The sequence below is a fragment of the Hordeum vulgare genome, chromosome 6H (genome assembly GCF_904849725.1).
Source record: "Hordeum vulgare subsp. vulgare chromosome 6H, MorexV3_pseudomolecules_assembly, whole genome shotgun sequence".
NCBI classification, from domain to species: domain Eukaryota; kingdom Viridiplantae; phylum Streptophyta; class Magnoliopsida; order Poales; family Poaceae; genus Hordeum; species Hordeum vulgare.
The window spans coordinates 245,448,475-245,462,476 of NC_058523.1; positions in this window are offsets into that span (position 1 = coordinate 245,448,475).

Here is a 14,002-nt window from a genome sequence, read left to right on the forward strand (position 1 = left end):
TCGCGACCCTCACGGGTCTGCCGCCTCTCGAGGCTCGGGGCCTTCGCTTGGCCCGAGCATCTCCTCCTCTTCCTTGTGGCACCCCAACAGGAGGGGTACCAGCATGGCCCGCTGGAGCCTCTAGTAGGTGGCAGCCGCACTCCTCAGCCCAAAGGGCATGAAGCCATTGGTGTCCGAGTACACCCACCCATAGTCAGCCAGCGTAGGCCAGAAGGGGTCGTAAGCCGCAGCTATGTTGGTTGCTGGCACATTGATACAGATGTGGGGCCGGTCAACAGTGCCCACGATGGCGACTGTGATTGGCGGTGCAGGGCAGTCACCACGTCACACGGCTTGGGTCCCTCGAAGTTCTTGGATTGCTTTCACGACAGACTCATGGGAGCTGGGTGGTCGCGCTCTGGAGTGCGCCCTTGGGATGTGCTCGAACGCTATCCGCGCCTCAATGGTCAGGCCAGGGACCTCCCCGGTGGGAGCCCCCAGCCCTGACCCAAGGGGGGCACCGAGCGTGCCTTCCTATGCGATGGGGAGCACGGGCCCGTCCCCCGACACAGAGACCGAAGCCCCAGGTGCTCTGTGGGGAGGAGTTCCTTCTTCTTCTTGCGTGGGTCCTTGCGACGCAGCTCGTCTTCTTCTCGTTCGAGCGCTCCGCCGCGGCCACACGGTAGGCGCGCTCAAGTGTACAGACGACATCCTTCTCATCATAGGGGATGGTGATGATGCCGCCACTCCCTGGCATCTTGAGGAAATTGTAACCATGGTGGATCACTGCCATGAACTTGGCGAGTGTCGGATATCTGAGGATTGTATTTATGGCACCTGAAGGTGGGAAAACGTCGAAGACGATGATCTCAGTGCGGTAGTTCTTGCGCTCGCCGAAGGTGACGGGCAGATGCACTAGCCCGATGGACACGGTGGACCCCTCCGTGACTCCTGAGAAGGGATTGGTTTGCATGAGCTATTCATACGAAAACTGGAGCCTCTCGAAGGTCTCGACCGAGAGGACGTTGAGCCCTACTCCACTATCGATGAGGGTCTTGGTGACGAGGACGTTGCTGATGGTCGGGGTGCACATGATTGGGAGTTTTCCGGCCATGAACGAGCACCTGAGTTGGTCGCTTGGGTCGAAGGCGATGGTGATCTGGGACCAGTTAAGGGGTGACATTGCTTCAGGCCTCGGGAGGGCAACATTCACCTCTCGAGCAAACTACTTGAAGGTGCGGTTGGAGGCTGGGGTCTGGGAACCGCCCAGGATGGAGGCCACCGCCCTGACCTCCTGGAAGATCCTAGCCCCATCGTCCTGCCTATCTTTATCCCTCCTCCTGGGTGGCGGAGGCAACGGGGGCAGCCCAGCCTCACGAGGGAGAGCCTCATGAGGTTGACCACGTCGTTGCCCCTCCTGAGGGTTATCGCGCCAGCGGTCCTCCTGAGGCTGGCCACGCCAGTGTTCCTCCTGAGGCTGTTCACGCCTCCTTGACGCGGCTCACGGTCATCCCAATGGCCGCCACTGCGTCCTCCTCCGCGTGCTGCAGCGTTCGGCATGGACCGGGCTGAGTTCTTGACACTTGGGGGTATCATGGCCGCTTGTGCCATGGAAGATGCACGTTGTCCCCCTCCGGACGGGCGCTCTCCCCCTTGGACATGCTTCGCCTAGGGCTCCGTGGCGAGCACCAAATGAGCTTTGCGTTTCACATCCTTGGCCTTGGCCTTCTTCTCCTCTGGGTCCGCTGCCTAGGGCCCGAGGAGTGATAGGCGCTCTTCTTCAGCCTTGGCACACTTCCTTGCTAAGTAAAACATCTCCAATGCAGTGCTCATTTCGTTGTTCATGGCGAGCTCCTCCTTCATCTTGAGGTCGATGACTCCGTCAGAGAAAGCCGAGATGACGGCTTCGTCCGACGCCTTGGGGATCTTGAGGCGCATGAGTGTGAAGCGCTATATGAACTTGTGCAGGGTCTCTCTCTCCTGCTGCTTGACGCGTCGCTGGTCGTTCACGGTAGGAGCGTAGTCGCGGGTCCCCTGGAAGTTGCCGAGGTCGTCCTAGGAGGTGACGGACGCCTTCGGGAAGTTCAGAGTGAGGAGAGTGCGCCGCCCTTGAGCGCCATGGGGAACCAACACGCCATGACCTTCTCGCCTCCTCCCGCCGCCCTGATGCTCAGCGTGTAGAGTTGCAGGAATTCGACCGGGACTTCGGTGCCATCATAGTGCGGAGTTCTACTTCTCAAACAAGAGCGCCAGAAATTAACACGTTGACGGAGACTTGCTTGCGTTGGTTTTTTCCTTGCAGAGGAAAGGGTGATGCAGCACAGGAGCAGTAAGTATTTCCCTCAGTTTGAGAACCAAGGTATCAATCCAGTAGGAGAATCTCGTCAAGTCCAGAGTACCTGCGCAAACACAAACGAGCTTGCACCCAACGCTATAAAGGGGTTGTCAATCCCTTCAAGATTGATTGCAAAGTGATATGTGAAGGCGGAAAGTGCAACGAAGTAAAAGAGTAAGGCTGAAAATATGGTGTGAAGTAGACCCGGGGGCCATAGTGTTCACTAGAGGCTTCTCTCAAAATAGCAAATATTACGGTGGGTGAACAAATTACTGTCGAGCAATTGATAGAACCGCGCAAAGTCATGACGATATCAAAGACAATGATCATACATATAGGCATCACGTCCGAGACAAGTAGACCGATACTTTCTACATCTACTACTATTACTCCACACATCAACCGCTATCCAGCATGCATCTAGTGTATTGAGTTCATGACGAACAAAGTAACACCTTAAGCAAGATGACATAATGTAGAGGGATAAAATCAAACCAATGATGAAAACACCATCTTTTTACCCTTGATGGCAACAACTTAATGCGTGCCTCGCAACCCCTTCTGTCACTAGGTGAGGTCACCACACGGTGTGAACCCAAAACCAAGCACTTCTCCCATTGCAAGAATCATAGATCAATCTGGCCAAACAAAACCCACAACTCAAAGAGAATTACAAGGATATGAAATCATGCATATAAGAGATGTGAAGAAACTCAAATAAGATTCATAGATAATCTGGTCATAAATCCACAATTCATCGGATCTTGACAAGCATACCGCAAACGAATATTACATCGGATAGATCTCCATGAAGATCGTGGAGAACTTTGTATTGAAGATCCAAGAGAGAGAAGAAGCCATCTAGCTACTAGCTATGGACCCATAGGTCTATGGTGAACTACCACGCATCATGGGAGAGGTCATGGTGTTGATGAAGAAGCCCACCGTATCCGAATCCCCTCTCCGACAGGGCATCAGAACGTGCCCCAGATGGGATCTTGTGGAGAAAGAAAATTGCGGCGGTGGAAAAGTACTTTGATGATCTCCTCCGTGGTTTCAGATTTTTAGGGAATTTAGAGGCGGAAGAAGTAGGGCACGGGAGCCACGGGGAGCTCACAAGCCTACTAGCCCCCCCCCCTAGGCCGGGCCTGGTGGGCTTGTGACCTCCTCCGAGGTCCCCTGCCTTGGTTCTCAAGTCTCCTGCGTGTCTTCTGTTATGGAAAAAATCATTCCGCAGGTTTTATTCCATTTGGACTTCGTTCAAAATCCTCCTCTGAAAAGGGTCAAAAACACGAAAAAAATGAACTGGCACTTGGCACTGAGTTAATAAGTTAGTCCCAAAAAAGATATAAAAGGCATAAAAAAGATCCAAAGTTTGACAAGATAATAGCATGAAACCATCTCAAATTATAGATACGTTGGAGACGTATCAAGCATCCCCAGGCTTAACTCCTGCTCTTCCTCGAGTAGGGAAGTAATAAAGACTGAATTTTTGATGTGGAATGCTACCTAGCATAGTTGTCCCTTGTAACTTCTTTCGTGTGACATGAATGTTCAGATCCGTAAGATTCAAAACAATAGTTTGCTATTGACATGAAAACGATAATACTTCAAGCAAATTAGCAAGGTAATCATGAACTTTCAAAATAACAAGGCCAAAGAAAGTTATCCCTACAAAATCATATAGTCTGGCTATGCTCCATCATCCTCACACAACTAATTTAAATCATGTACAACCCCGGTATTGGCCAAGTAATTGTTTTGGCACTCTTACTTTGTCAAACTTTTTATAACTATCACGCAATACATGAGCGTGAGCCATGGATATAGCACTATAGGTGGAATAGAGTGTGGTGGTGGTTGTGAGACAAAAAAGGAGGAGATGGTCACATTAACTTGGCGTATTAATGAGCTATGGAGATGCCCATCAATAGATATCAATGTGAATGAGTAGGGATTACCATGCAACGGATGCACTAGAGCTTTAAGTATGTGAAAGCTCAAAAGGATAACTAGTGTCTGTGCATCCAACTTGCTTGCTCACGAAGACCTAGGGAAAATTTGAGGAAGCCCATCATTGGAATATACAAGCCAAGTTATATAATAAAGATTCCCACTAGCATATGGTGGTGACGAAACGAGAGGCTCTCAATCATGAACAACATGGGGCTATTATGAAGCACAAGTGCGGAAAAAGATAGTAGCATTGTCCCTTCTCTCTTTTTCTCTCCTTTTTTTCATTTGGGCTCTTGGGACACCTCTTTTTTTTATTTTTTTTATCTGGGATCTTTGGCCTCTTTTTTTTATTTCCTCACATAGGACAATGCTCTAATAATTATGATCATCACACTCACAGCTCAAAACTCAGAACGATGATGACTCTATAGGAAATGCCTCTGGCAGTGTACCGGGATGTGCAACGATCTAGCTTGGCATATGACGTTGAAACATCTCGCTAGCTATCTTACGATTATGCAATGGCAATATGAGAGTTACGGCACAAGTCTTGTGACGGAACGATGGAACGGTAGGTAGGGTGGCTGTTTTGAGGAAGGCATATGTTGGGTTTGTGTACCGACGAAAATTGCGTGGCACTAGAGAGGCTAGAAATGGTGAAGGTGAAAGTGCATCTATACCATGGACTCACATTAGTCATGAAGAACTCACATACTTGTTGTGAAAGTTTTTATTAGTAACCGAAACAAAGTGCTAAACGCATACTCCGAGGGGAAGGGTTGGTAGGTGTTAACCATCGCGCGATCCCGACCTCAACACAAAGGATGACAATCAATAGATCAATTATGTTCCCACTTCCTAACATAGCGTTCACCATACGTGCATGCTATGGGAATCACTAACTTGAACACAAGTATTTCTAGATTCACAACACCCTACTAACATAACTCTTAATATTACCAAATCCATGTATCAAAACTAATTGAGAGGAATCAAGACTTATCTTTCTACTCAATGCACATGAAGATGGAGGTTTTTGTATCCTCTTTGGGTACCTATCACCTTTGGGACTACTTTCATAGCATAAGCCAACTACCAAGTCACGCACCGTCGTGCTCTAAAAGATCTAAGTGAAACACATAGAGCAAAATTATCTAGATCAAAAGATATAAGTGAAGCACGATGAGCATTCTAGCGAAATAACGATGAGTGCATGTCTCTCTCAAAAGGTGTGCAGCAAGGATGATTGCGACACAACAAAAAGAAAAGACTCCTAAGATACAAGACGCTCCAAGCAAAACACATATCATGTGGGGAATAAAATATAGCTCCAAGTAATGTTACCGATGGATTGAAGACGAAAGAGGGGATGCCTTCCCGGGGCATCCCCGAGCATAGGCTTTTTGGTGTCCCTGAATTTGGCTTGGGATGCCTTGGGCATCCCCAAGCTTGAGCTCTTTCCACTCCTTATCTCTTTGTCCATTAGAACATCACCCAAAACTTGAAAACTTCACAACACAAAACTTAAACAGAAACTCATGACATCATTAGTATAAGAAAACAAATTACCACCTCTTTAGGTACTGTAGCAATCTTGATTTCTATTTATATTGGTGTTAGATTACTGTATTCTCACTTTTCCATGGCTAGTACCCCCCGATACTATCCATAGTTTCATCAAAACAAGCAACCAACTCAACAAAAATAGACCAGTCTATAGCAATCTATATACTTCTTATACTTTTGGTACCTCAATAATTCTGAACAATTACTACTACCCGGGCAAAAGGCATATCAACCAGCAGCAAAAATAATCAACTCAAAATCTATTTCTGAATAAAAATGAAAAATACTCTCGTGAGTGAAAAGTTTCTATGTTTTTCTAGCAGGATCAAACAACCATCACCAAGACTAGTCATAAAGGTTTTGCTTGGCTCAAACACAAAAAGAAACACAAAAGACACAATCATAACAGAATTATGATGGAGTGGACGCAATAAAACAGAAAGAAAAAGATAAATTCGTTGGGTTGCCTCCCAACAAGCACTATTGTTTGACGTCCTTAGCTAGGCATAAAGCGATAGAATCACGTATCATCGTCTTTGGTGCTCAATCCATAAGTAGCCCTCATCATGGATTCATAAGGCAATCTTATTTTCTTTCTAGGAAATTGATCCATGCCCTTATTTAAAGGACATTGAAATCTAATATTCCCTTCCTTCATATCGGTGATAGCCCTGATAGTCCTTAGGAAAGGTCTACCAAGAATAATAGGGCATGTAGGATTGCAATCAATGTGAAGCACAATGAAATCCACGGGTACATAGTTCCTATTTGAAATAATAATAACATCATTGATCCTTCCCATGGGTTTCTTGACAGTAGAATCCGCAAGATGCAAATTAAGAGAACACTCTTAAATCTCATTAAAACCCAGAACATCACATAAAGAATTTGGAATCGCGGAAACACTAGCACCCAAATCACACAATGCACTGCATTCATAGTTTTTTATTTTGATTTTGATAGTAGGTTCCCACTCATCATGAAGCTTTCTAGGGATAGAGACTTCCAATTCAAGTTTCTCTTCAAGAGATTTTATCATAGCTTCGACGATATGATCGGTAAAGGCATTGTTTTGGCTATAAGCGTGTGGAGAGTTTAGCATGGATTGCATCAAGGAAATCCATTCAATCAAGGAGCAACTATCATAATTGAATTCCTTGAAATCCAAAGTAGTAATTTCATTACTACTCAAAGTTTTAATATCTTCTACTCCACTTTTAATGCTTTTAGCATCAAGATAGATGGACTCCGAATCATTGGGGCGTTTTCCAACCAAAGTGGATTCATATCCAGCCCCATCATCATTAGGTTTGACACAAGAAAACAAAGGTTCAATGGGAGTCACACCAAGCACTTTAAGATGTTCGTGATTCTTATCACGAGAACACGCCTTTTTAAGCCATTCATGTCTAGCATGAATTTGTGCGGTTCTTTCTTTACTCTCACTCATGGAAACACACATAGCTTTCAAACTTTCATCCATATTGATCTTGGGATGAGCACATCTAACTTTCAAAGCATCAATATCACTAGACATTCTATCAACGCTCTTAGCCAAATCGTCAATTTTGAGTAGTTTTTCCTCTATGGATGCATTGAAAATCTTTTGCGAGTTGATAAAGTCTTTGATATTATTATCTAGATCAGAGGGTACTCTATTGTAATTTCCATGAGTATTGTTGTAGGAGTTGCCAAAGTTATTAAAGGGGTTACTAGGAAAAGGCCTAGGAACATAGTTTCCTCTAAAAGCATTGTTGTTGCCAAAATTATTCCTACCAACAAAATTAACGTCCAAGCTAGTGTTGCTACTCTCAATCAAGGAAGACAAGGGCATATAATTAGGATCAAAAGGAGAACTTCTACTGGCAACCAAATTCATTAAGTCATCCATCTTAGCACTCAACGAGTTAATTTCTTCTATAGCGTGTACCTTCTTACTAGTAGGTGATCTTTCAGTGTGCCACTGAGAGTAGTTTGTCATGATATTGTCTAGGATTTTTGTGGCTTCTCCTAACGTGATTTCCATGAACGTTCCACCTGAGTCGGAGTCCAAGATATTTCTAGAAGCGAAATTCAAGCCACCGTAGAAGATTTGTATAATCATCCAAAGACTGAAGCCATGAGCGGGACAATTTCTAATCATCAATTTCATTCTCTCCCAAGATTGTGCAACATAATCATGATCAAGTTGCTCAAAATTCATGATATCATTATGGAGAGAGATAATCTTAGCCAGCGGAATATACTTGGATATATAAGCATCTTTGCTCTTATCCCAAGAATCAATACTATTTTTGGGAAAGACGTAAACCAAGTTTTTTCTCGATCTCGCAACGAGAAAGGAAAGAGCTTCAATTTAATCACATCATTATCCACATCTTCCTTCTTTTTCATATCGCAAAGCTCAATCAAGGTATTAAGATGGGATGCAACATCTTCACTCGGAAGGCCGGAAAATTGCTCTTTCATAACAAGATTCAGCAAAGCGGCATTGATTTCGTATGACTCCGCACTAGTGGCGGGAGCAATTGGATTACTAATAAAATCATTATTATTAGTATTCGTGAAGTCATAAAGTTTGGTGTTCTCAGTCATGGTGACTTTAGCAAGCAAGCAAGCACACAAGCGAACAAAGAGGAAGCGAGAGAAAAGGGCAAACGAAAAAGGCAAACGAAAAAGGCAAATGTTTTTTTTGTAATTTTTTTGTTTTTGCAGAAATGGGGGAGACGAAAACGAGAAGCAAAAAAGTAAATGCAAGCGATGAGTTTGCGACACTTACTTCGACGAGTTCTTGAATTGATCCTCCCCGGCAACGGTGCCAGAAATCCTTCTGCTACTTCTCGAACAACAACGCCCGAAATTGACACGTTGACGGGGACTTGCTTGCGTTGGTTTTTCCCTTGAAGAGGAAAGGGTGATGCAGCACAAGAGCAGTAAGTATTTCCCTCAGTAAGTATCAATCCAGTAGGAGAAACTCGTCAAGTCCAGAGTATGTGCGCAAACACAAACGAGCTTGCACCCAACGCTATAAAGGGGTTGTCAATCCCTTCAATATTGATTGGAAAGTGAGATCTGAAGGCGGAAATTGCAACGAAGTAAAAATGTAAGGCTGAAAATATGGTGTGAAGTAGCCGCGGGTGCCATAGTGTTCACTAGAGGCTTCTCTCAATCTAGCAAATATTAAGGTGGGTGAACAAATTACTGTCGAGCAATTAATAGTACCGCGCAAAGTCATGACGATATCTAAGGCAATGATCATACATGTAGGCATCACGTCTGAGACAAGTAGACCGATACTTTCTGCATATACTACTATTACTCCACACATCGACCGCTATCCAGCATGCATCTAGTGTATTGAGTTCATGACGAATAGAGTAACGCCTTAAGCAAGATGACATGATGTAGAGGGATAAACTGGAACCAATGATGAAAACCCCATCTTTTTACCCTTGATGGCAACAACACGATGTGTGCCTCGCTACCCCTTCTGTCACTTGGTGAGGTCACAGCACGGTATGAACCCAAAACCAAGCACTTCTCCCATTGCAAGAATCATAGATCAAGCTGGCCAAACAAAACCCACAACTCGAAGAGAATTACAAGGATATGAAATCATGCATATAAGAGATCAGAAGAAACTCAAATAAGATTCATAGATAATCTGATTATAAATCCACAATTCATCTCGACAAACACAACGCAAAAGAACATTACACCGGATAGATCTCCATGAAGATCATGGAGAACTTTGTATTGAAGATCCAAGAGAGAGAAGAAGCCATCTAGCTACTAGCTATGGACCCGTAGGTCAATGGTGAACTACTCACGCATCATCGGAGAGGTCATGGTGTTGATGAAGAAGCCCGCCGTATCCGAATCCCCCTCCGGCAGGGTACCAGAACATGCACCAGATGGGATCTTGCGGAGACAGAAGCTTGCGGCGGCGAAAAAGTACTTTCGATGATCTCCTCCGTGGTTTCAGATTTTTAGGGAATTTATAGGGGGAAGAAGTAGGGCAGGGGAGCCACGGGGAGCTCACAAGCCTGCTAGGCCCGCCCCCCTAGGCTGGGCCTCGTGGGCTTGTGACCTCCTTCGAGGTCCCCTGCCTTGGTTCTCAAGTCTCCTACGTGTCTTCTGCTATGGAAAAAATCATTCGGCAAGTTTATTTCGTTTGGACTCCGTTTAAAATCCTCCTATGAAAAGGGTCAAAAACACGAAAAAAACAGGAAGTGGCACTTGGCAATGAGTTAATAAGTTAGTCCCAAAAAAGATATAAAAGGCATACAGAACATCCAAAGATTGACAAGATAATAGCATGAAACCATCAAAAATTATAGATACGTTGGAGACGTATCCCGGAGGCATGTCGGATTTGGACTTGCAGTTCCATAGAGAGGGGTAGAGTTCGGGTGCGATGGCGAGGCACCCCACCGTTCCGACAGGTACTTGGCGCGTGGGAGCCGTCGGATCTTGTGGTTCCTTGGGGTTTGCTTCGAGCGGGGCGTGCTCACGACGCGGAATTTGCAGCGTCGGGGTCACTCACACGTCGGCGCGGGGCCGGGGAACCACCTCGCAGCTTGCTTCATCTCCGGGTGACGCCCTGGGTTTGCGAGGCCGGTCGCAGGGACACGCTTCCTATCTGGGCTCAGGGTCTGCGCCGCGCCGCGGAGGTGGGGGCGGCGCGTCTTGCTCCTCATCGTTTGCCAGGGACGGTTGGGGTCGAAGTGAGCAGGAGAATGCCACGGAGTCACCGGCGGCGGCAATGAGCTCCTTGATGCGCTGGATCCAGTCGATGTGGCGGTTAGGAGCAGGCCGGTAGCGGAGCAGCTCGGTGGCCTTGGCAAGCGCGCGTCGGCCATGGGACACCTCTGGCCAGGCGCGCGATACCGAGCCTGTAGGCCGGATGAGTGACGGAGTGGCGGTGCGGTTATCGGCCTGCTCGGTCGCCGGCTGGGAGGAACCTTGTTGCTCTTGAACTTCGGGGCCAGTGGCAGCGTTCACCACGGGTGACAGCGACCGGTGCGCACCGGCGGCACTGGCAGGCGCTTTCTAAGCAACACGGGTGGTGCGGCGCTCTGCGCGAGCCCGACGAGCATCAGCCATCGGAGCGTCAAAGCTTAGAGAAGGCGGAGCTTGGAGAAGACCCTGATAAGCCCCCTACCTGGCGCGCCTAATGTCAGATTTCGAGCTCCACAAAACCCTAAGGATTCAATAACAAGGGCATGTACAAGCATCTCTCCCTACTTAGCTTCGCCTAGCTCGCTACTCAATAGAAACGACGAAGGACTCACTCGATGGTCAGTGAAACACAGAACACAAAAGTTTATCCAGATGAACTAGTACAGTGCTCTCGAGCCTCCGGAGGCTAAGTGGCCTGGTATGTTGTTCTAGGGTTAGAATGAACCGATCCCCCTACCAAGTGTTCTACCCTTTCTATTTATAGCGAAGGCACGGGTCCTCTTCACTCTTATCTTCAGCGGGAAGGGTTCCCACATCGGCCAATGTTGAAGGGGAACAAGGGAAAATGCTCCCCTGCCCAAAGGTGGTCTTTGCCTGCAAAGTAACTGCCCGCACTATAGGGACGGGCCCGAGGATGACGTTTGCCCTACTCGCGGGAGGCGGCGGCTTCGTTGCACCAGAAGGGAAACCTTTGGAAGATGCCTTTGGAACCCCGATACGCTCCCGCCCCCTTTGCACCAAAAGGGGAAACTGTTCCGTCCTACCATCTACTGCTCAACTGTCCTTCCCTTGCGTCACCCTTGTCTCCTGAGGCCCTGCCTTGCCTCGGAATATCCTCCGCTCCAGAGGGGGTGTGAGGAGGCCCCTGCGGGGCTTGACGCTCATCCTCCTTGTGAGGCTTGGCCCCTCACGAGGTCCTTGCCTTGAGCGGTATCGGGTCCGTCGGTTTGTTTCGATGAGGTGAGCCTGCCCTGGGCCACACGCATGCAGGTTTGGGTACCCCCATTCGCAGAACTCCGGTAACATCTCCCCAACAATAAGAATTTTACATTTCTTTTTTATGGTAGGAAGAGGAAATTTAAACCCTCTAATAGTAATTGTAGCAAGCCGCCTGGGTGAGAAGGCTATTCCGCTCTAACAGTAACTCAAAAAGACGTATCACTTCATCCGGACTAATGCGACTAATGAGGCGTTTGAGGCCCTCAAAAAACAACTTCCAGAGCCGTCCGTGCTGGCAGCCCCGGCTGACAAAGAGCTGATGCTCTTGTACATTGCCGCTAATTCCAAAGCGATGAGCATGGCGGTGGTTGTTGAGCGCAAGGAAGAAGGCAATGAATACCCAGTCAAGTGGCTGATGTACTTTGTTGGTGAGGTGTTAACCTTGTCCAGGCAACGGTATCCACATTGGCAGAAGTTGGTCTTTGGGATATTCATGGCAAGACGGAAGTTGAAGCACTACTTTTTGGAGCACCCCATCACCGTGGTCAGTTCTGAGCCCATCGGAGATATCATACAAAACCGAGAAGCTACTGGGCAGATTGCTAAATGGGCAATAGAGCTTGGTCCCCATCATGTGAGTTATGCACCTCGTACTACGATCAAGTCCCAGGCACTTGTGGACTTTATAAATGATTGGACCGAGTTGCAGGTTCCAGAAGATAGGCCAGACAACACCTACTGGACAATTTATTTTGACGGCTCTAGGCAATTGGAAGGTTCAGGAGCCGGAGTGGTGTTGACATCTCCAATAGGAGACAAGTTTTGCTATGTTCTGCAGCTCATGTTTCCCCTCACGAATAATGTAGCTGAGTATGAAGCTTTGCTCCATTGGCTCAGGATAGCTAAAGAGATGTACGTGAGTCGAGTCAGATGCTTGGGCGACTCAAATTTAGTGGCCCAGGAAGTGTCAGGAACCTAGGATTCCAAGGATCCATTGATGACGGCTTACAAGCTTGCAGTAATCGAAGTGGCGGGTTATTTACATGCCTATCGGGTTGACCATATTGATCGACGACAGAATGAGGCCGCTGATGCTCTCTCCCGGCTCAGGTCACAGTGTAAGCCTCTCCCTCCTAATGTATTCATGGATGTTTTACATAACCCTTATGAGAAATTGCTCTCTGAAGAATACATAGAAATTCCAGACCAGGAGTCACAGTTGGTGGCGGCTCTCAGAGTAGTTACTGATTGGACGATACCTTACATGCCTTATTTGGCTCGAGGCGAGTTGTCGTCTGATGAAGTTTTCGCCCGGCAGATTGTACGGCGATGCAAGTCCATGGTTATACATAAGGGCGAGTTGCATAAGCAAAGCACTTGTGGGATTTTTCAACGTTGTGTCTCGCCAGAAGAGGGGAAAGAAATTCTCAATGAGATACATGCGGGCGACTGCGGACATCACACCGGGTCTCGATCTTTGGTGTCAAAAGCTTTTTGTCACAATTTTTATTGGTTGACGGCTCATGCTGATGTTGAAGACACAGTACGTCGATATGATGGGTGTCAGAAGATCGGACATCAAGCGCACGTACCGGCTCGGGAGTTGCACATGATCCCCATTACATGGCCCTTTGCGGTTTGGGGGCTTGACATGGTTGGTCCTTTTAAAAGGTCTCCTGACAAAAAGAGACATCTGTTAGTTGCAGTTGATAAATTTACCAAGTTGGCTGAGGCGAAGCCGGTCAATAATTGTGAAGCTGAAACGACGGTTAAGATCCTCAAGAAGCTGATTTTCCGCTTTGGTTACCCTCATAGCATCATCACCGATAATGGTACTAATTTGTCTAAGGGGGCAATGAAGAATTTCTGTCGGTGAGAGCACATCCGGCTTGATGTGTCTACAGTAAATCATCCAAAATCTAATTGTCAAGATGAGCGGGCTAACCAGGAGATCTTAAGTGGGATCAAGCCCGGGTCATGATTCCTCTGCAGCGCACTCCGTGTTGTTGGGTTGAATAACTCCCCTTTCTACTTTGGAGTATTAGAACAACACTTAACAGGTCTACCGGTTATACTCCTTTCTTTCTTTTTTAGTGGGCAGAGGCGCTTCTCCCAAGCGATATAAAGCATGATTCCCAGAGTCGCCGCATACGTTGAAGGTGATAATGAGCGGGCGCATCAGGATTCTTTGGATGCTCTCGAGGAGAAACGTGACGTGGCTGCATCGCGGTCGGCGATTTATCAACAAGACCTACATCGTTATCA